Source organism: Amblyomma maculatum, chromosome 4 (genome assembly GCF_055883805.1).
Source record: "Amblyomma maculatum isolate TAMU_Amacu chromosome 4, ASM5588380v1, whole genome shotgun sequence".
NCBI lineage: Eukaryota > Metazoa > Arthropoda > Arachnida > Ixodida > Ixodidae > Amblyomma > Amblyomma maculatum.
The window spans coordinates 202,318,354-202,341,989 of record NC_139347.1 but is presented as its reverse complement, the minus strand read 5'-3'; the positions used below and the strand labels follow the sequence as shown (position 1 = coordinate 202,341,989).

Sequence of the window (23,636 nt, the reverse complement as noted above, 5' to 3'; positions counted from 1 at the left end):
TTGCCGATTCAGCGCGTTCAATCAAACTTGACCGGCGCGGGGACCGAGGCGGCGATCTGGGTTAATCCTCACTACCCGGTACAGGACTCGCAGCAAGCAAATGGCTTCCCTTTAGTACCAACAAGCTGGTAGACAGACACCTGATGAAAAAAATGTGCTGTTCCCTGCCCACTGTAAATAGTGGCATGACCCTTTTGCATCTATAGTTAGGCAGTACGAATACATTTCCCATCCACCGCTCTAGTTCCCTGAAAAATACACATAAAATTTAGGTTACATGCGACATAAATGCCATCGAAAGTAATTGCTACCACGGCCGTAGTTCAACATATAAATCTTTTGTTCACCGCTTTTGTTAGGGTACATTACTGCTAATTGGTTTTCACGTTTGTTACGATGCTGATCTTTGCCGTTCACATTTAAGGTAACGTGTTCATTATGCTGCAATGTGTATATTTCATCAAACGACTGTTAAATACGCCTGCCTGGGAGGTTCTGGGCCACATGGGGAAGATATTGATTTTACAATAACCGACGGAATGTCTTCATCGAAAGGGCGATGAAAGGAAATCCAGAATCCTTCACATACATTATTCGTACATATATCCGGTTTGGAGGAAATGCTTCCTTCTCCACCTACGTGCACTGACTGGTTTAATAGGTGTTAGAATTTTTAGGTGTTTTTTTTTTCAGCGAAAACCTATTTTCGATGAATATGTGACTGGACTTTTCCGCCAATGAATGCGGCAATTTTTTGTGGTTGAAAGGTTATCGCGGCGTTTTGTGACGCCAGTTTTTCGTATGCCAACAATTAAGCTCCACATGATAGATCTTGAATCTGTGCTTGTAGAAGAAAGTTCTTTCATCGTTGAAATGGGTCGTATTGGTTTCCACAGTGTAATGAGCCAGAGAGTGGGTATAGCGTGGTCGGCTTTTTTATGGCAGCTATGAAACTTCTCAATCATCACGGTATCCAGGACATCTGCGACGCCCATCCGCGATTTCTTGCCCGTGGCCTACATGCAGCTGATAAGCGTACTCGACCGATTCACAGGGGCTTCCTTAACTGTCAACTTTCACTCAACGAGCTGTGCTTCGAATCTCGAAAATACCGAGCTTTCTTGGCTAAAACCGAATGTGAAAACTGAATTTGACTTAATTTTATTTTCCCTATGCTTTCAACCCAGCCGTCTACACATTCATACATTCATAAAGCGCGTGCTATCGATGAAAGATGTATGTATGTATCTATGTATGTATGTATGTATGTATGTATGTATGTATGTATGTATGTATGTATGTATGTATGTATGTATGTATGTATGTATGTATGTATGTATGTATGTATGTATGTATGTATGTATGTATGTATGTATGTATGTATGTATGTATGTATGTATGTATGTATGTATGTATGTATGTATGCATGTATGTATGTATGTATGCATGTATGTATGTATGTATGTATGTATGTATGTATGTATGTATGTATGTATGTATGTATGTATGTATGTATGTATGTATGTATGTATGTATGTATGTATGTATGTATGTATGTATGTATGTATGTATGTATGTATGTACCGTCTTTGCCAAAAGTTACAGAGCAGCCCAGCGGACCGGTGTAGGAGGCACGGGGCCTGGCTGCGGCGCTATCATCGCCGTCGCTGGGCGCTGCTTTCCGGCGGCTGACTGACGTAAGCATGCTCCCTCGATCTCCTTCTTGGGATGATAAAAAGTGAGCAAGTATAATGTGCGGTGTCTGATTTGGTGCCTCCAAAAAGCTGCGCTACTGAGGAAGGGCGCTCCGCATAGCATCCCTCGCTCAATGCTCCTTTTTTTCTGGTGCTGTGAAGCTGCGTTTTTTGTAAGAATGCCTTCGCGTTTAATATCGGTGCACTGCTCCCGTAGTTGCAACGAATGGACAAATGCATACTTTTCTACTCGATTGGATTGTCCAGGAAGTATGGCGAGGAATTGATTTCGAAACCTCGATGCGCTTTTCCTGCGGTTCCTTGTCGTCTGTTGTGACCACTACCGGATTTGCTGTGAAGCAAGTCAACCTGAAAGAGAGAAAAATAAAATACTTCCAAATGCTTCATGAGCCCCTTTTGCTGCATACCTTCTTTCCCACTATTTTGTAACGTACAAGAAGCGCGTAATGTTTTCCGCGTTGGTAATTACGTTCCTGCGTTAGGCTGCTGCCAATCTATTCGTTTAATGAGTGAACTGCATAAAAATGTTATTCTCACGCTCTATACATACGTCGTCCATTTTCACAATAAGTGCGGTCGTTTTTTTTTTTCTTTTACGAGGGAACATCATGCGACCCCCCTAACAGCAATATGTCCTGGAAGAAAAGAAATCCGGACACGCGGCGTTTGATTTGGACTCTGAACTACCTTTGCGTTACTATTACCTAGCGACTTGATTGATGGTTTAGTGCCCGCTGGCAGAGTGGTACATCGGTGACTCGATAAAGAAGCTGCTGGAATATAACCTTCAAGTGCGACACAAGATCACGCTGGTAAACCTGAGACTTCCGTCTTTACTGAACTCCCTGGCAGCAAAAAGGCGAAGATTAATTCGGAGGGAATTTCAATGCGAGTGAAAGAAAAACGTATGCGCAGGCATCCTTCGCAATAGGAAGCCTTTCTTGGGGGATCATATGCTAGGGAACGTACGTGTACATCACTCATTCGGTTTTGCGAAATATTTTTTGAAGCAGTTGAGTGCAACACAAGATCAAACTCGCAAACCTGAGACTCCGCGTCTTTACTTAACTCCCTGGCCGCAAAAAGGTGAAACTTAATTCGGAGGGCATTTCAGTGCAAGTGGAAGAAAAAGTTTTTGAAGGCATCCTTCGCAATAGGAAGGCTTTCTATATCATATGCTAGGGAACATTTGCATCAGTCATTCGGAATTGACAAATATTTTTTGAAGCTGTTGCGATCTCTGCTCAGATTTTCGGCATTCAGTTTGGCGTTGCAATCGCGAAAACCATTACGCACTTCAGTGCGTAAACAAGCGGCGGCAAATGCGCAATTAACGGATTCGCCTCATTACATGGACAAGAATAGCCGCACTAGAAACAGCGGAAAATGTTGCCTCGTTTTTATTACTCTCTAGCTCAACGAAGTGTCATCATCGCAGACTAGGAATCGCGGGAAAAAGCAAACCCAGGTTTCTATCATGCCCTGTCTGACTGGGCTAACTTTTCGAATCACTTCATCTACGGCAGCTTTGTACTGGGATTCCACATGGATGGCGTTCTAACGAAGAGAGCAGCTTCACAATGCCAGCCCAAAATCAGCATTGAGCGCGTTTTGCTGTGCCCAGCGCCCTCCATGACTAGCGCAGCGTTCTAAAGATACGAAATCGTGCGCCGCACGTGCTACCCGCTTACATTTTATCATCCCAAGAAAGATAGCGAAGGAGCAGCCTCACGTCAGCAAGCCTACACTCGTAGCCGACGAACAGCGGCCACTGACGCCGACCGCCACGCCGCCCCTCGGCCCTGAACTTGTTCCGCCAGCCGGCATAGGTCGGCGAACTCACTCATGAGTCGACTCCCTCGGCCTTACTCAGGCTCACACACAGATCATGGTCTGAGTCGTTAGTGAGTCGGACTCACACTCAGATCATGATTAGAGTCGTGAAGTCAGGACTCACATTCAGATCATGATCTGAGTCGTGAGTGTGTCCGGACTCACATTCAAATCATGATCTGAGTCGTGAGTGAGTCCGGACTCCCACTCAGATCATGATCTGAGTTGTGAGCGAGCCCGGACTCACACTCAGATCATGATTTGAGTCGTGAGTGAGTCCGCGGACTCACACTCAGATCATGATCTGAGTCATGAGTGGATCTTGACTAAGAATGAGATCGTGATCTGAGTCTTGAGTCCGAACTCATATTTAGATCTTGATTTCAGTCGTGAGTGAGTCCGGACTCGCATTCAGATTATGGTCTGAGTCGTGCTGAGCCTGACCTAGAAAGTTCCTATGATGTCAAATGAATTCTTGCTAAGATTTTGAAGAATCATGATGGGAAGTGATCAAGTGAGTAATGGACACACGTCGCTAATTAGATCCTAGCGAACTCGAATTTTATCTGTAGTTCTAATAATGAATGAGCTTCTTGGTGAGCTGATGATGTAGAGCAATTTCGTTGTTTTTTGTTACGCAGGTATTTTGAATATGGCACTTATTGCAGGGTAATCAAACCTTTGTTCTCGTTGGCGTGTTGGATTGCGGTGGCTATATAGTTCTTCCTTTGCTGTTTATTTATTTCGGAACCTCTCGCAAATGATTTTACAGGTTAGCTGCTCATTGGTGCACAGCGAGGCGAACGAGCCAGGCTAGCCGTGCATACCTAATAACATCAGGCTAATGAAGTTCGAAGAGACCATTGTGTAACCACATTTTCTAATGCTCTTTCTTATTGCGAAAGAAGTCATAGGCTCACCACCACAGATCAAGAATCTTGTCCGATATTTCTTTTTGTATGCCTTTGCTCTAATTGTGTAGGCTGATTAAGGAGGTCACAAATACGAAGCTACGTAAGTGGGTAATTTAAAGCATTCCGGAATAGCTGAAGTTTTGCTTCGGTCGATTGACTCCAAAACGTGCCCAACATAGTTCGCCTACGGCGACCACGATGGTGACCTCCAGGGCCGCCTTAAATTTTGTCCACCCACCGCCGAAATTTGACATCGACAGAATTGGGGACAAATCTGTCCAATTTAATATGACTATGGCGAACAACACGGCGGTGACCTCCAAATTTCACCGGTCCCAGCATCTAATTTGGTCCCCTCACCCCAGTAGATTGACTTCGGCCGATTTCGGACCAAAATGAATGTACAAAATAATTCGATTACGGCGAACACGATGGTGACCTCCAAACTTTGGTTCGGTTTGGTTTGGTTTGGTTTGTGGGGCTTAACGTCCCAAAGCGACTGAAGCTATGAGAGACGCCGTAGTGGAGGACTCCGGAAATTTCGACCACCTGGGGATCTTTAACGTGCGCTGACATGACACAGCACACGGACGCCTGCTCATTTCGCCTCCATCGAAACGCAGCCGCCGAGGTCGGGTTCGAACCCGGGTATTCCGGACAGTAGTCAAAACTTTGGTTCGAGTCATACACTGTTTACCAACCCTTAAAATTTGATTGTGGCCAATTTGTATCAAAACCGATCCGCATTGACCATCCTCGACACTATGGTTACTGATAAAGTTGGGCATGACCATTTCCAGAATTTGGCCCAGGCCACCTTTGAAGCTTCACCTTTGCAACTGGTGACCAACCATTATTGACTGTGCCCGACATGACGGTGAACACCAAATCGGCCATAACCATTTCCAAAGTTCGGCCCGTTATATAGCTAAAAAGACCGTGCTTTCGTACTATACTCAGCTTAAAAGCTGTTATCCCTACCACATTTTTTCCTGTTCCTGTAACCTTTCAACTCGTTCACTACTGAAGAAAGCAGTGCAATCATGTAATGTTACACATTTTTTTCTATTTATTTCCCGCGTTTTTGTTTGTACTGCCTTCCGCCTACCTATACAAGCTTTAGGACTGCTACTCGCTGCTTGTCGAGAGTGGAAATGAGTGAGTCCATGATGAGTAGTCGCGATGAGTCGAAATGAGTGAGCTCAAATGGGGGGTGAGTTGAAATGAGTGAGCCCATGATGAGTCTGAGTTCAGATGAGTCCTGAGTCGAAGTGAGTGAATGCAGATGAGTCTCCAGTCAAAAATGAGTGAGTCAAGATAAGTGAGTTAAAATGAGTCGTGAGTTGAAATGAGTGAGTGAGCCCAGACTAGTTATAAGTCTGAGTGAGCCCTAGTGAGTCCCCAGCTTGCGTGAGTTAGAGTTCAAGAGTGTGAGTGAGTCCGGGCCTTGTTAGTCTGAGTGAGAGTGAAACCGCAGATGGACCAAATTTTTCTGAGTGAGCCTGAGTTAGCACACGTGATTTTGCCGACCTATGCCAGCCGGCTGGTCTGCTCGATTACTTTTGGCAACGACGGTATGTATGTTAGGAGTAGGAACGCCCCCTTTGAAGCGGGGTGATGATAGTCATATCCTGTTCAACCGTTCTTTTTACGTTTTTCACTGCAATAATCCGTCAACTTTCACGGCTTTCCTTTTACTACGGGGTTATATTTAAATACCTGTGTTTAATTTCGATTTGGCTTCCATGTGTCCCCTCTCTTCTATTTATCCACAAATCTTCCAAATGAATCTTGCTTACCTCTACACTCGATTCTTTCACGCTTCCTTTGTTACCTCTCCCCCGCCGGGGTGGCGCAGTGGTTACGGCGCTCGACTATTGTTCCCAAGGACGCGGGATCGAATCCCGGCCTCTGCGGCCGCTTTTCGATGGAGGCGAAAAGCAAGGCGCCCGTGTGCTGTGCGATGTCAGTGCACGTTAAAGAACCCCAGGTGGTCGAAATTTCCGGAGTCCTCTACTACGGCGTCTGTCATAGCTTGAGTTGCTTTGGGACGTTAAACCCCACAAACCAACCAACCATCATTTGTTACCTCTAAGTCCAGGACCTCTACTAGTGTGACTGTGCCCGCATCGCATCTAGATGGATACTGCCCCACTCCAGTGTAATAGTTTCAATTTTTTTCAATTCTGGGAATCTACCGCACATAGCACAAACTTTATCTTCTTGGTTACACTTACTTCTGTAGCTTCGGGTTCTAAGAAATCCTGATCTAACTTCAAAAAGAAGGCCGCTGCCTCTTGAGTTGTCATATTAGCTTGCCTTCTTAACTCCAGTTTTTCATTGCTATATATTTCTAGGGTCGCCACTCCCTAATCTATCGAAGTTGTCGTATATCGCAACCTCATTTGGTATAGGCTTCCGAAGAACCGTCGAGCGGCGCTGCTGCTCCTGACAGGGAGCGCCATCTCTGACAGAAAAATAGAAACTGGGGATACACGCGGAGGCACCACCTAGGCATCACGTGCAAGTTTTCTCCTTTCGCTCGCTCTCTTCCGCGCACGTCCAGACGTCTCGCGCTGCTTTGTCGCGCGGACAGAAAAGCACACACTAGACGCCGCCGGCTCAGCTCGCTGCCTTCACGGCGTGCGTTTTCTCTCGCACGAGCACGCGCCTTGCCGCGCCCCCGCGCCCCCGCACCGCGACATGCCACCTGCATTCCGTCTAGATTGGGCAACCTGATGCGTGTTTTCATGAAGGATACTTAATTATAGGCGGGAAACCTTTTATTCACGTCTGCACTGTAGAGCAGGCAACAGACAGGGATGAGTAAATATTGATTGTGAATGCGTCTCACGTTAGCAAAAACGTAGGAAGCGCGTCTCGAGGTACGTCCGCCATGTAATTATATTGTCGTATCAGTTTAGTTCAGTCGCTCAGTCGTGTCCGACTCTTCGTGACCCTATGGACCATATCACGCCACGCTTTCCGGTCTCTCACTATCTTCCTAACATCACATAACTTCATCTGCAGCGCCTCGAGGATGCCATCTAACCATCGCTTTCGCTGCCTACCCTTTCTCCGGGGACCCTCAACCTATATTGTCGTATATAATATGTTTATAAACTGCTAAAATATCATCATTACTGTGAAATAAAGTGGCCCAGTCGTTGATCATCGTTTTGACCTGTAGCATGCGATCTATATACGGATTGTATTTTTATTATTATGACGTTATCAAAGGAAATATTGCAGTAGAAGAATAAGTATACAGTCCCAAGGAGGTGTTTCTTCAAAAACAAGAATGCTAGCAATCTCATAAGCACATGCGGGCTCCTTGCGCTGCACGCGACATAACCGGCTCGCTGGCTCGGAAGGCAGGTGAAATCCAAGCTTGTACTACATAGCGTTTTATTTAGGTTCTTATTAAATGGTTGTGCTTGATTTATGATAATACTTGGTTTGCACTCACGAACCCTGTGACAAGAAATGAGGGTGCTCCGTGCGAATAGTGTCAGTCGAGCGATAGCTAGGAGCACTTTTGTACTGTACTTCCAGCATATCTTCATTAATAATATTAATAATAATAATAATTTGTTCACCAATTGGCCGATTTGCGAAAAATCTGTAAAAGCGTCTCAGCAAGGCATGTTTTCCAACGCCGTCCCAACGCCCGAAAAAAAAAAAAGCCTCATTCCTAGATATTTTCTTGGTCAATCTAAAAATGAAAAGGCAGCTGTGGACACTTAAGGCACATTCACACATCAGTCTCGATCGCGGACGTCGCATCTGTTGATTTGGTTGCTTTCAGAGCACTCACAAAGCAGGCAGAGAGCACAGAAAATCAGCACAACTAAACACGCGGGGAGCAAAGAGCAAGATAATTTTCCATCCTCTTCACTTTTTATGCATGATGTTAAACCAATGTACTTTTTTGATGCCTCTCCAAGCCGTCGTTGTCAACTGTCAACATTTTTGAGTTTACGAAGAAAGGGGAAATTGGCTCTTTTAGTTTCTACAAAGAACGCGAGACTTCTCAGAACGCTGTCATGCGGTTGGGAAACAGGTCTTGCGGACACGCTTTCAAAGGAATCTGCAAAGTTTCACATGTGAGCCTCATCTTTTGGTGCTGCGCCTACAATTGTGGCTTCCCATGACACAATGCTACTTAGTAGATCCGTTTCGCATCAGCGGAACCATTTTTGTATCGCCAAATAACCTGCCAGGCGCAACGCGATTGCCGCGCGTGCACAGGAATCTAGCGAAGCGTCTGCTCCGACGAAGCCACATCGTTTCACATTTCGCCACCACGCCAGGAAGGCGGCGCTGCCGTCGCGCGGCGAAACTTGAGCTTCGATTCCCTATAGATCTCGTCCAGACGAATCCTTTCGTACCCACCTGCATATGTTACCAAAGCACATGCCCTCCCATCCTCCCATAGGCGAATGGGGACCATTTTTAGCCTCCAAAGTTCATGATGTGATGGCTACATCAGAGTGAGAGCAAATTCAGACTAGTAATTTTGCGCGTATGAACCCAACACCACCCATACGGCCACAATTTTAGTCGAAGTCTGTGTACCAACGGTATCGGATGTGGCATTTGCCGGGAGGGAGTATACACGTTGTCCTAGCTAACTTTAGATAAAGGTTAAAAAGTTCAAACATTTGAGGTAGGCCAGAAAACCCACTTGTACACAGCTGCCAGCCATCTGGCGCACCATAGACAATTTTTTATTTTCCAATTACTAATTGGAAATTATGATAATGTTTCAGCTATTGCCTTGAGACAATATACGTGATTTGCAAAGTTAAATAGCACCCTCGAAAACCCCATTCGAAATGAAAAAAAAAATCACGTGATCGGAGCAATCCCGCACCACGTTTGGGCTGCTCTCAACCGGGGTTTCAATGAATGGAATCAGCTGTGGCCGTGGCTCTACAGCCCTGTTGCCCCGTTGAAGCGGCAGGTCGATATATCTGCAATGGTTTCTTCGTCCGCTTCAGGCAGTCGGCGCATGTGACGGTGCAAGTTGCAGCAAGCTAGATATGCCTTGGTTGCAGCTGCGAGCTCACCGCGCTCGCCGCAAGAGTCGCCAGCGTATCAGCCTACCGCTATAACTGGGGTATCGAGTCACGGCCGCCGCTAATTTCGTTCGCTCAAACCATAGAGAAAGAGATTACTCAAACTACGACTGAGAGCACCAGAATCGTGGCGCGGGAATACGTTTGTCACGTAATATATATATATTTTTTTTCGTATTTGGTGGGCTTTCTTTAGAGCTTGGAAAAGAAAAATAGACGTGCGGCTTTCTTTATCGAAAAAAAATGAAGGGGGATTTCAGAAGGTGCGATCTCTGCGAATCCCATTTATTGTCTAAAGGCAATAAACAGTTTTAGTAAATAGAAAAATTATCCTAATTACCGATTAATTCCCTGCAACATAACAAACTTTCCTTTTGTACACCAGATGGGTGGTAGCTGTATACGAGTGGTTCCTCTTATCTACCTCAAATATTGTATTTTTTAAGCCTTGGATATATATTGCCGCAGCAACGGTCCATAATACGCCCCACGTTTGGTGGCGGGGGAATGGGCCTAGGCTATACCGCCATCTTGGGTCTCTATGGTGGCAATCCACTGCGGTGAACACTGCTTTGGACTTATCTAAGTTAAGCCATTGGTGGCTACATGAGAGGCCCGGAAAACCGACGCGAAACCACCAGACGTGAAAAGTAAGAGCTGATCCTCTTAAATAAATAGGTAACACAGCCCTGATATTATTTCCCATCGGTTGTTCAGCGACCTTTTGTCACCTTCTGTAACTTTTTGTACACTGCGTGAAAACTATGGCAAAAGCGCATAATTTGGATGGTGCGATTTATTGCCGTGCAAGCAGGTACTAGTAAATTATGAGCATTAGAAGTTTTTCATGCGCTGTTGAATAATATTATGCATATTCGTATATACTCTCCTATGTTTGCCACCTTAAAGCTACACATGGACTCTGCGAAACACAGTATTGTAACGCTCCGGATTTTCTCCCAGCCGGGCTTCCTACACGCGCTGTCATCTCACAACACACGCGCGCCTTTTCCTATTCGTCTCCATCGAAATACGGCCATCCTGGCTAATACCTCATCTCGCAAACATCGAACCAGCGGCCTTTTGTAAAATCCGATATGCACCTCATCGAGTGTTAGAAAAGTGTCGCTGCCGCCTGGCCAAGCGTACGAACACCGACGTCGGATAGCGACGCCAAGCTTCGTAGTGTGCACAGCAATTTCATTTTTGAGTTTGTGTTTTATCTTTTGTGGGGTTTAACGTCCCAAAGCAACTCAGGCTATGAGAGACGACGTAGAGGAGGACTCCGGCAATTTCGACCACCTGGGGTTCTTTAATGTGCACTGACATCGCACAGCACACGGGCGCCTTGCTTTTCGCCTGCATCGAAAAGCTGCTGCCGAGGCCGGGATTCGATCGCGCGTCCTTATGAAATAATGCGTAAGACATTACTGTACATGAATCGCCTCATGGCATTCGTCTATAACATTGACTTATTTATAATCGACTTTTTTTTCTCACCAGTTTCGGTTTCGGTTTCAACGGTCGAGTGACAGCTTTGACGTCAAAGTCAAATCTAGGTCACGTGGGGGATGAAAAAACAGCGATATAATCATTCCTGTGTCGTTTTAAATCACCACAACGCTACAGCCAGCCTTCATCAAGGAGAGGAATTACAAAAAGAGAAATTACAGCGATATAATGCATGCTTGACCTAGACTTGATTGTGACGTCACAGCCATCTCTCTCGGCTGTAGAAACCGAACTGGAAACTGACGTGATAAGAAAATTCAATTAAAAATGACTAAACAGTAGTGGACAAAAACCGCGTGGCGATCCATGTACTACAGGAATGTCTCACACATCGTTAACAAAAAGAAACAAACCAACAAAATTTAGCCCTTTAACGAGGCCCCAGAGTAGTATACGAGCGTCACGCGGTTCAGTATCATCTCATGCTCGCCCACGTGTTCGCGCTTGAAGTTATCAGTGTCTCCTTCGCAGTGAACCTAAGTTTAAACGAACAAAAGCAAAATAAAGCGGCAAACAAATTAGAGGACACTTAATTACATTACGTGTTCAAAATGGTGTAAGATTAAAATCTAGAATTTCCTCGGCTTGCTTCTACTGTTGCCACTGCTACTCACCTCAAAAGCTGAGCGTATACTTGCCGCCGATGCCTGAACCTGCAGGACATACTTTCGTGGCCGCCCTGTTCGTTTGCTAAAACTTTCCACTGCGGCGGACAAAGACAGTGTTGCTTCTGGTTACATTCCCATCCAATACGGGGCGTTCTGTTCAGACCACTACCAAGCGCAGCTTCCAAAGGACGCCAAGCACGTGATCGCACTCGGCCATGTCACGTGAACAGCGCACCTGTCAACTGCAATCTCACGCCATCGGCCAATCAGTGCTCGGCAATATAACGCGTATGCCATATTTCTGCTCCATCTATAGGCTTCCATGCTATCGCATAATTGCTCCATACAGATGCGCCACCTTCCATATTCCCCCTCCCCTACACCAAAAGTACACCGGCTCTTGAGCCGCTGCGCCTGTAGCCGATGTCCTTACGGGAAGAAGTTAGTGCGTTGAGATATCATTCATTCGCGTGACATTGCTGTTAACGCAGTAACTGCAAAGGTAATTTCGTTAATGACGATCCGCTAGCTCAAAGCCGCAGATACAGAACTCAGTCAGTTCTCCGCCGTACTCACAATGCACTCGTGCTTTTTATCTTTCTCTTACGTCATCACATACACGGTCTGGTAGCATAGCGATAAGAAAGCGGTCTCGACTGCGCAACGTTCACGAACAAACCGGAACAACACAGGCGACCATACCGGACCGAACGGATACGCTCCAACTGCATCCTGGGCCGTGTCAAGAAAATCATTTCCTTCGCTCCTCGTCTCCATTTCCCCCGCCTATGAGCGCCTTATCGAAGGTTCTTCCTCGAGTTTTCGTTACAGTCCAGCCCCCGCATTGCCGCACCGCTTTCGGCAAGGAGCGCCTTTCAAAGGCGCTCCCCCGCCAGACAAGTCTGATGGAAGAAACTCAACCAACCAAAAAAGGGGAAGCAAAAGCGCTGCCTTTGCTTTTTCTTCTGCTGTTGGTTGTGCTGGTTGTGCTACACAGCAGACGTCAATAAAAGATTTCTCTCTCTGGAAAGAAAACGCGTCGCGAAAGGAAGCCAGCCGAGGGTAAGACAATGGTGCGTTGAAATCGGTCGCGGCGCGCGCAGCTTCCAAGCGGCGCGGCCGCGATGTGTTTTAAAAAGACGGCCGTCGAGCTCCTCAGCGAGAAAGAAAAGAGTGGAGGTAGCCAGGCGAAGAAAGAAAGAACGGAGGCGATCGAACTCCGGGGAGGCTCTGGCTCGCTCCTATTTTGTGAATCCGGGGTGAAAGGACGCAACATGTCAGACGTCTTGAATCGGCGGCAAAAAAATAGGACGCGTCGCTCGCGTCTGTCTTTGTCTTCCCTCTCAGCACCGAGGAAAAGTAGGACCGCCTCACCGCTTCGTCGTCGCCTTCGTCTCGGTGCTTTTCGTTCGCCACCTCTCTTTTTGAGCCACTGACGGTGGCCGGTGGCAGGGTCCTGAAAAACACGTTTGCAGTGTGGAGTGTCCGGGCTGTTTTACGTGATGCTCACAACGCTCGTTTAAAAGCGCCCGCAGTCGGTGCTTTCATTTAATCCTCTGGCGCGTCGTTCTTCAGCTCCAGTTTCGGAAGAAGTGTTGATGGGCGCTCCAGTCGTAGTTGTTTCATTCCCTTTCTGAATGAGATGTGATAGCTTTGGGAACGAGGACAGCTTCCGTTGACTACTTTTTCATGGCGTGCGATGGCAGAGAGAAACAGCGATGCACATTTCAGAGCCCGGCTTCTTTTGATGTGAAGAGCGCTGAGAACAATTGGGATGTCTTGGTTGTAGGCGGATGTTATCATGGAACGCCGATTCACCGTCGCTTCGCGCCTGGATTACAGCGGCCCACTTTACTGGGAACATAACTGCGATGATGCCTACTTTGTGGGCGGCTTTGGAATGACTAACGCTCACCCACGGCACGTTACCTCTAAACACACCAAGCAACATTATAGTGTTGCGACGAGTCACTGTCCACAAAAGAGAGCCAGCTCAAGTGAGGACTCACTCTAATATCTTCTATTGCAATTTCAGGAGGATATCGCAAACGGCACGCAGACAAACGGAGAAGTATATGTGTAAGGGAAAAGCGCGCTACTCTCATTAAGACCTAACATCCAGCCTTGGCAGCAAAATAACCTACGATTACTTTCTTCTCTCTTCGTTAATATATACATATATATATTTATATATATATATATATATATATATATATATATATATATATATATATATATATATATCCCAGGAAAATTATCATTCCTTTTTGGTTTTGTTTTGACACTACATCTTGCGTTTCTATAAGCACATGGGCTACAGAAGGTTACGGAAGAAGTGCTCTTAAGACAAATAATCAGGCGGCCGTGCGCGATAGCCACATGCATTGCGTGCCTGTTAAAGAAACGTGGCATTTCCACTAATTCCTCTTGCTGCGCAAAGGTCTATACGAGGAGATCTTACTTAACGGATTCTGTTCAGTTATTGCAATGTTACTTTTGAACGAATTTGCATCGTGTGATTTCGAGTATACCTTAACGATCTCTTTACGGTACCAAGTACCATCTTTGCAAAAGCTGCCAGGTCGTCTGCCCTACTGCTCAATGCTGCTTGTGAAACTCATGTTGCATGCCCAATGATCCACACCTACTAAGAAGGAATACATCCCTCGTTCTCATTCCTTAACTGCCTTCTAGCAGCAGAGGCGCTATAAAACTCTTCCAGCACGCCTTGGCAGAATTAAATTAAATATATATATATATATATATATATATATATATATATATATATATATATATATATATATATATATATATATATATATATATATATATATATATATATAGCTTGCAAAGAAACTATACCAACTACACGTTCTCCGTTTATTTCTGCTAAAACTAAACGTCTCTTTCATTAGTACCCTGATAGCCGTTTTAATAAACTTGCTCGCTCAAAACTTCAGCTGTTGGTTCCTTCAATCATGCAATTTGTCATTTACATTCAGTTATGGACTTTTTCACTCCTTCACATAAAACCTCACTCGCTCACTCACTGCTTCTTTCTCACTAGCCTGCCCACTGGCTCGCTCGCTGAGTACTTCATTTGATTCCTCTCTCTGCCAATCCTGCTCGAAGCCAACACCAGCAATCTTCGCATTCGCTGCGCGAATACTGTCGCGCAAAACATCTGCACCCAGGTGTTTGTTTTCGCAAACTCCTCGTCTCCTAGCCGCACCCGCAGCGTCAACGCCGCGCCGCGGACGCGCGCCTGCCACGACGGTAAAAGTGAATTCCAAGCAGATTTCTTCGTTGCAAGCATCAACATCACAAACAGGAGTGAGGAGGGATGGCAATAGAGAAAACATTCCAGCGTCGCATGGTATGCATCAACAGTACACGCTGCGTCGACGGTAGCTTCGTCGTAAATTCGTCGTCGTCGCCTCCGTAGTCGTCGAGAAAGCGAGGTAAGCACTGAAACATCAGAGCGCCGCCATGTTGCAGAATCGAGACAGCTGTGTAGCACTGCGGGCGCTTTTGAGCCAGTGTCCGGGAATGCGGCGGCCTGATTGCGGACCCGCCGCTCAAAATTCCGCCGCAGCGAAGTGTCGTTCCTGAGCGGGTCGTTTAGCTGTTATTGCGAGTGTCGACACGCAGCCATGCTCACGGCGATCGGCTGCGACTCGAGAGAGATGTCCCGTACGCGCTATGCTGACGTGTTATTGTCCTTCTCGCTTGAGTTACTCGCTTCACAGTGGCGGGATCTTTATGAACGCAATAAAATTCCCCCCGCAGTTCGCACTGCTTTGCGAAACTTTGGCAAGTTAGAAATCAGCAATCATTGAAAAGGCTGGCAATAAACGGCTTTGCTTTTTGTTCATTCGTATTTGTTCTTTTTGTTTCTGAGCACATGAACAAAAGGGGAATTTCACAAAGAATGAAGGATACAAACGTTCAGCGATCCAGCTATACTACGTACAAATATACCTTTTGCATGGAGATTGTTTTCTACAAAACAGGCGAGATAGCAGTGACATCGGATAAAACATGTGTAGTATGCGCAATGTTGTATTTTTTGCACATGATTAAACAATAAGTCAGCATTCTTTGCCAGAACCGGCTACTTTTTTCTTAATAAAGAACTGAGCAGGAAAAATGAAAAAAAAAATTAACGCGAATTTTAATAGCCCAAAGAAAAATGCGAAATATTCTCACTGGTATTAAGCATACTGCTATGAAAGCTGTCACATGATATACTTTGCCTGCACGAAAAAAGAAGCTCCACGCCACCATGCAGTCAAAAAGTATGAAGGCATGCATGATGAACAATATCAGCTTATGAATCTTATACTTTGCTCATTTTGGTACGAAATTGTCGCTTGGAACCTGTTTCCTTCCTTAAACATAAATTCTACAAATGCAATTCTAGTAACTGGGCTACTTTTTATGAATCTTTATGAAAATATTGCATATTACGGTAAAGCAACTAGAACACGTCTTGCGTAACATCAAAGTAACTGCTACGCTTCAGCAAGAAAAGCAAGTAAATATGAGTATAACACGATTCGCTCACAAGTGCTAGCATGACACTCTTACTTGCAAACTGTCATGTTAGCACTTGCCATGTCCCACTTCGGCAGCGGAAAAGTGAACTGAATAGTACATAAGAAATATATAATTTATTCTACTCCGCTTCAGCGTCCTAAATTCATGATTTAAAGAAACATGCTAGGCGCACAGAGGATACAAAGCGATCGGTCAGGAAATTGGCTATAGCATTATTTCCCTTTCGAAAATATTATAGAATTAAGGAAGTAACATCAACAAGCCCAACCAAACATATCAAAGCTCAAAGTGTAAGAGCTACATCACTGCTTCCTTGGTGACGGGATAATGACCCCTTAATTAGTGCTGTTATTCGGGCTTACATCTTCCGTCGATATCTTTATATCTCGCACAGTCGATGTAAGGTAGTCCTGTGGAAACACTTTTGTTATGACAGGTTTACGGAGAAACAATTCGTATGAATCTACTTGCCGTTACAGTTTAATTTCAGTTAGTTTTGGCTCCTGACATTGGCTTGTTTCGAAAAAGACGCTGTTATAATACAAATTAAGGAATCCATTATGAGAATGCCGTATTACTTTTAAGGCGAGAACTCATGGGCTGCGCAAATGTCTGCATAAAATGTCCGCAGGAAATGTTCGTATGAACTGACACTCAATAAAAAAAAAATATCTGGGAATCGAGCCACTATTTCTCCGATCCCCAACTGAGCGCGCAAACCACGCGGCCACGCCTGGCTTGTGAGAAACTGATCGTCTTCTCTAGAGTGAGAATAACAGTAGCGATGACAAAGGCGATGCAGTCAGTGCAATGATAACGATCATAGTAGCCATGACAATGACGGTTGTAAACAATGATCATGAAGATGAGAGTAGCGATGACAATAACGATGCAGTTAGTGAAAACTGTCTTGTAAAGTGGTTTCGCCATTTCCGTTCTTAAGCAAACTTAAGCTCAGTCGTGTATATCTTCTTCGGGTTGCGCCAAACACCAGATCACACCGCTTTTCGCAACATTTACAACGATAATCCAGTGCGGTCTCTGCCAATGGATTTGACATGTGTGAATGACATATAGCTCAATATTAGCGGATAATTACAGCAAACAGGTAATTTAATTTCCTCTTCTGAGACAAAGAAAACAGAGAAATCGAACACTATCAGCGACGATTGTAAGCCCACTTTTAAACTTTATATATAATATATATATATATATATATATATATATATATATATATATATATATATATATATATATATATATATATATATATATATATATATATATATATATATATATATAGCATAAGTAAATAGACGTACTTGGTTGCTAGAGGTTACATAAAAGTGAAAAATTGCTTCATACTGTTTCCAAGTTTATTTGTAGTCGCAGGGCTCCTGCCGAAACGTCGACTACAAATAAACTTGGAAACAGTATGAAGCAATTTTTCACTTTTATATATATATATATATATATATGTATGTATATATATATATATATATATATATATATATATATATATATATATATATATATATATAGCATTTAAAGGAGCGAACAGTCTCGGAGTGCAAGTCAAACTTTTTTTTTTTATTCACACTGTTAACATTTACAAGAATGTTGTCTTGTGTTGATTATTGGAATAAAGAGTATTAAATGCAAAGCGGAAGGAAAAACAATGCGCCGATGGTATGGGTATATATATATATATATATATATATATATATATATATATATATATATATATATATATATATATATATATATATATATAAAGAGAGAGAGAGAGAGAGAGAGATAGAGAGAGAGAGAGAGAGAGGGGAAGGAAATGCTAAGAGTTGAAAAGAAACAGAACGTTAGTCCTATCATTATTCTGGCGAACTTGCGAACAAATGCGCATTTTTATACAACTAGCCATTCTGAGCCCTGGGTAGGGCAGCGCAGCCGAACTAACTATGGCTACATGCTAGGACAGTATATTCATTTATACCAGAACTATGTTCACTTGATGAATGCTTCAAAATCAGTGTTCAGAGACCTTCAGTAAACATTTCGGCAATTGCTCATAGTCGTGATATATGTGCAGTATATTTCACAAACTTTGTTTTAGAGCGCAGCTCTTTTTGCGCCCGTTCTTCGGTTTCCCGTCGTCGTCAACGTCGTCATTGTGCCTCGCAACCAGCTCCGCCCCCCTCTTCCTACGTGGCGGCGACCGCGCATGTTCTCCGATTGCTGCTCCTGCCACCGCCGTTCGCCGCTGCGTGATTTCTCTTTTCTCTTCCTGCGTGACGGCGACGGCGTCGTTCGGTTGCCAAAGCGCCGGCTTGTTCCGCCGGATCCGTTCCGCCATCAGACAACAATAAGGCCGCCTCGCGCGACTGACTTGTCTCGGCAGACTTCTGGAAGACGACATTGGTGGACTTGTGGTTTGTCTCGAAGTTACAGCTGATATTGGGCAGGATAATTGTAGTTTAGAAATCAGCAAAGAATCACAGTCGCTATAATCACGTGAATTCAGGCAGTCTTTAAATGCTATAAAACCGACTGGGCAAACTCATCTGTTAAGGGGATACCGGTGAACTGCAGCTAGGATGACGAGCGTGCCAGCACCGCCGACAGAAAGAGATCTGAATCTGAGCTATTTGGTGCATAATAATGTGGATCTACAGCCTAACATGAAAACACACACAAAGGGATACAATGCCTCGTGTCGTCTTGTATCTCTTGCGTGTTTTTTTGTTAGGCTGTAGATCCACATTGACAGAAGGAGCGCCGACGCAGTTTTCTCCATTTATTATACTGAAGGCTTCAAACATTTCTCGGCTCCATTGAGTATTAAACATGCGCAAGACACGTGTCCTATTAAAAAACGCCTTGCATGCTGGCTTGTGTAAGCAACGGCGAGTGTGGTCAGCTAAGTACACCTGCGCCTGTTAACGAATGAGCTGTCCTGCGATGCTCGAGCAAGCGATCGTTCAGCGTCTCGTCTGTCCGATGTACCGCCTGCCAAAAGCAAGAGGAAGGCTGCACACCACTCCAACCTCACATTTAACAAGAGGTTTGGTAGGCCTCTTCCTGGTATCATTTACTAAGCAGCACATGCGTCCAAGCTTATTCAGGGGCTGAAAACAAAACACACACGCCGCACTTGTCGCCGGCCTTCTTGAGGCGGTGTGGAATAAAGAAACGGATTTCCTCAAGGCAAATGTGATGGGTCCGCCAGGTAGGCGATAGGTGGCTGATGTTAGGAGAGAGGGATGAAAAGCAAGAAAAAAAAAGTGACACGGCATTGGTGCCTGATATGTATGTATCCTAATTGTTATCATGTTGCGGTATACCTTTATGGTCTTGCCCTTTTTTTTTTTTGTACATATGTGCCTGTTTCTAAAATAAATCTCAGCTGAAGTCCGGCGTTTGTGTCAGTGATTCCACGGTTGCTGATTTATCAGTATAGATCTACTAATTTTTAAAATTGTCTGCTGATTCACTGATAAAGCGCTTGAATCTACTGATTTTCTTGCTTTTGTACTGAAACGAAAGCAAAAACTGCTGCGTTTCCAGTACAGAGTTTATATTAATATTGATGCCACCTAGCGAGCGAAAAAAGAAAACGGTTGGCTCCGAGGTTAAAATACAAAATACATCATGACGCTATCAAGTTGAGCGTGTGCGCTTCATTACGAGCTCACCAGGTAAGTAATATCTGTATGTCTTGAGCTCTTGATATGTCAGTACTAATAATTTAGTGATTCACCCATCGTGATTACTAAGTTGATTTGGCGGTGCGCTGGAAAGTGCATATTTTGGAAACCAAAACCCGGCTACGGCGACCGCATTTCGGTGGGCTGCCATCGGAGGCCATAGGCCATCGAAGGGCTTCACTGTTTCTAAATTCGGGCTTGACAATGGATTTCTGGATCCCCGGATTTTTTAAAAGTATCGCCGAGAGTCCCGGGGTAAATTTTTGTAGTTTTTCTTATGAGCTACAATACTACAACACAGCACTAATATAAGCGCTGAATACGTGGACTCATTACCGGGGTGCAAAAACTGAGTATAAAAATCTACTGATTTATACTGAAACTTGGCGAAAAATCTACAACAATTTTTATGTGTCGTGGCAACACTGGTTCGTATGTGTCTTTTCTAACTTTGTCCGTGTTTTTGCGTGCGCTGGAAGAATGTCTAACAATTGTCCCTTAACGGTCACAGTCAAAGTCAGTTACAATTTGACGCTGTGGCGCACTATACGTGCCTTCGCTTAATACGCTGCAGTTTATAAGCCGTTTCAGTTTCGCTACACGATCAGGCATTTAAAAGTAGATTGGATCTCCTTTCTTAGATTACATTCCTGCCGCCATGTGCCGCCAAAAAAATATTCCGCTCGTTTAGCATCCCCAGCCCCTACTTCTGAAAAGCAGACCGAGTTAAATACAGAAATCACCGGTCCCCTTTGTCTCTTCGTCTCGCTGAGTGCATTCGAAGGTTGTATGTATGTAAGTATGTGTACGTATGTAAGAGCGGAAAGATGTATGTATGTGGGTATGTATGCATGTAAGAGCGGAAAGATATATGTATAAGATGTATGTTCACTGAAAGCCAGGTTGAAAGCAGCCCAATCGTGGCGCACGAATGCGCCAGTCACGAGATATCTTTTTTGTATTTCGCGGCTTTGTTTAAGGCTTGGAAAAACGATACACGCGAGGCTTTCTTTATCGGAAATAGATGGTATGGGTTTTTACAAGATGCTAGCCAACTCTGCAAATCACATTTGTTGTCTAAAGGCAATAGTTAGAAAATTAGAACAATTATCTTAATTACTAAGTAGTTATTTGCGAAAAAAATGCCGGTGGGGCACCAGATGGCTGGCAGCTGTATACAGGTGGTTTCCCTGGCCTATCTCAAACGTTCCATTTTTTAACCTTTGGCTAAAGCTAGCTTGGACACCCTGTACATACATACATACATACATACATACATACATACATACATACATACATACATACATACATACATACATACATACACACACACACACACACACACACACACACACACACACACACACACACACACACACACACACACACACACACACACACACACACACACACACACACACACACACACACACACACACACACACACACACACACACACACACACACACACACACACACACACACACACACACACACACATACATACATACATACATACATACATACATACATACATACATACATACATACATACATACATACATACATACATACATACATACATACATACATACATACATACATACATACATACATACATACATACATACATACATACATACACACATACATACATACATACACACATACATACATACACACATACATACATACATACATACATACATACATACATACATGCGTGTTTGTGTGTCATAATAAAGCCCTATTCACGCACGAGGTTTCTGTATATAGCACGCTTTTAAGCGCACAGACACTCAAGCTACCCCCTCGTGCTGCTGACACGGGAGCGGGATTCCACGCAGCTGCTGTACAAAAGCAATACTTCGCGTTCCACGAAGTAATCAAGCCGGAGAATAAAGCGGACGATATCTGCTCTCACGTAGCCCACACTACCGCTATCGCAGCACTGATGCCAGTGCCTTCCTATCCGGCACTGCACAACCTGCAGGCAAAGGAGTTGTCAGTGCACGCCAGGACACGTGGGCAAAAGCGAAGCGGGAGAGACAATGACACCGGTCGCCGTCAGCATCGACGCTGTACACGAGCTGGCAAGGTATAGTCTTCCCTCTTGGAAATAGCGAGTAGCGTGCTCTGAGTGCAGGGAGCGCTGATGACGGAGCTCGCGAAAGTACCCCAACTCTGCCGCAGCGTGCAGTAGGCAAGTTCCCATGCAAACGTGATTTTTATTCGCATATACTTTTCCCTGCGAGTTCTTCTTTCATAAAATGATGGTAGAGCGGCGAATAGTAAGCGCTGGAGCCATGGGCCTAATGCACTTCCTCTATTTCTATCCATGGAAGCTGGAAGAGAAGGGTTGATTGCGCGCTTCATTATTCCTCAACACGCTAGACCTTGGAATGCGAGATAAGGCGAGAACATTGAGGGGGGGGGGGGGGGGGGGGGGCAGAAGACCTTTTGATTGAACGATCCTTTTTTGTAGATATCCCCGCGTCACGCCTCCTGGCAGCGACGCCCACTGTTGACGCACCTGAAGCCGGCACGACTCGCTTTCGATTCTGTTCCGTCGCATGAGAAGGTCCAGTTACATTTTGAAGACGTTGTTGCCCAGGGTTGGATATGTCAGTCCTTGTTGAGACTGCTGTATGTTTTGCAACTTGTTTCGGAAGTAGTAATCACTGGGAGCCAGGAAGCGGCTTCCATCAGTTGTAAGTGGTGCAGGACGACAGCCAAAGAACGATGCCGAAACAGAATGAGGCGTAATTCTACTGCGTCTTCATCTCATTCGCGTGCCGAAGCCTATCAACATGTCAGTGACATCTCCTTTAACCGACCGCTCCTCGTCTACCTTTGCGTACCGGGGTAATTCCCTGCGCCATTCAGGAGTAATGCATTTCTTTGATGGGAACCAGGAAACGCGAGTGTGGATGCATTTGGGCTACACCGAGTAGACTGCTCGGGCACACATTATACAGCAAGTCCTGCAGAAACTTGTATGGACATAACCCAGGATACAGGTCGCAGTTATACTCCTGGGCTATCTAACTTTGCCGGAAGGAATGTGGCTGTATTCTTTCAGGATCTTGCAAGGTGCGTGAGTTCCCAATTCTGCGGCAGCACCGCGGGAACTGAGTTTCCTTTAATCGCTGCTCTGGCTGCAGACGAATTTTCGGTGGAGGAATCTTTTTTTGAGCGCGCGTCATGAACCAGCGCTTTTGGCTTAGCAAAACTTGCTGGAGGCCTAGTTAATGCGTATTTATTTGGAGGGATATGTAGCGCTAAACAAATTACACAAAGAAAGATAAGACAGGGTACCTTGCAAATGACGTAAAATTCAGCGAGCGTATGCTGGCCTTTTTCTTCCCCTTGCATTATGTACGACTGTGCGTCGCGCAAAACAGGAATTTCGACGTCAGGAGACGTGACAGAGGCATTCTACGCTTTAAAGCTGTGCCTTGTGCCGCTTCTAGATTTCATGGTGGAGTACCTCGTATACTTTGATCTTGCAAGGTCGTCTTAAGATGCATCTTTCTTGGGACAAAGTATACAGAAGAAAATTTGCGCCTTCTTTCATTAAGCATATTGCTGTGAATTCTGCTGCCGCACGTAGTCGATGTGCAGAACTTGTATGTACGTCACCGCCTACCTTCGTGCACGAATCGATACTTTACTCTTTGCTTGTTAATGCTCGTTGTCGCGGGACGCGGCT

At 44.8% G+C, this 23,636-nt stretch overlaps 1 protein-coding gene across 1 annotated transcript in view; it reads right to left on the bottom strand.

The window, feature by feature from the left end:
* The window catches only part of LOC146194007 (putative carbonic anhydrase-like protein 2), a 147,581-nt gene that overhangs the window by 68,057 nt on the left and 55,888 nt on the right, over positions 1–23,636 (bottom strand). The window lies entirely within an intron of this gene.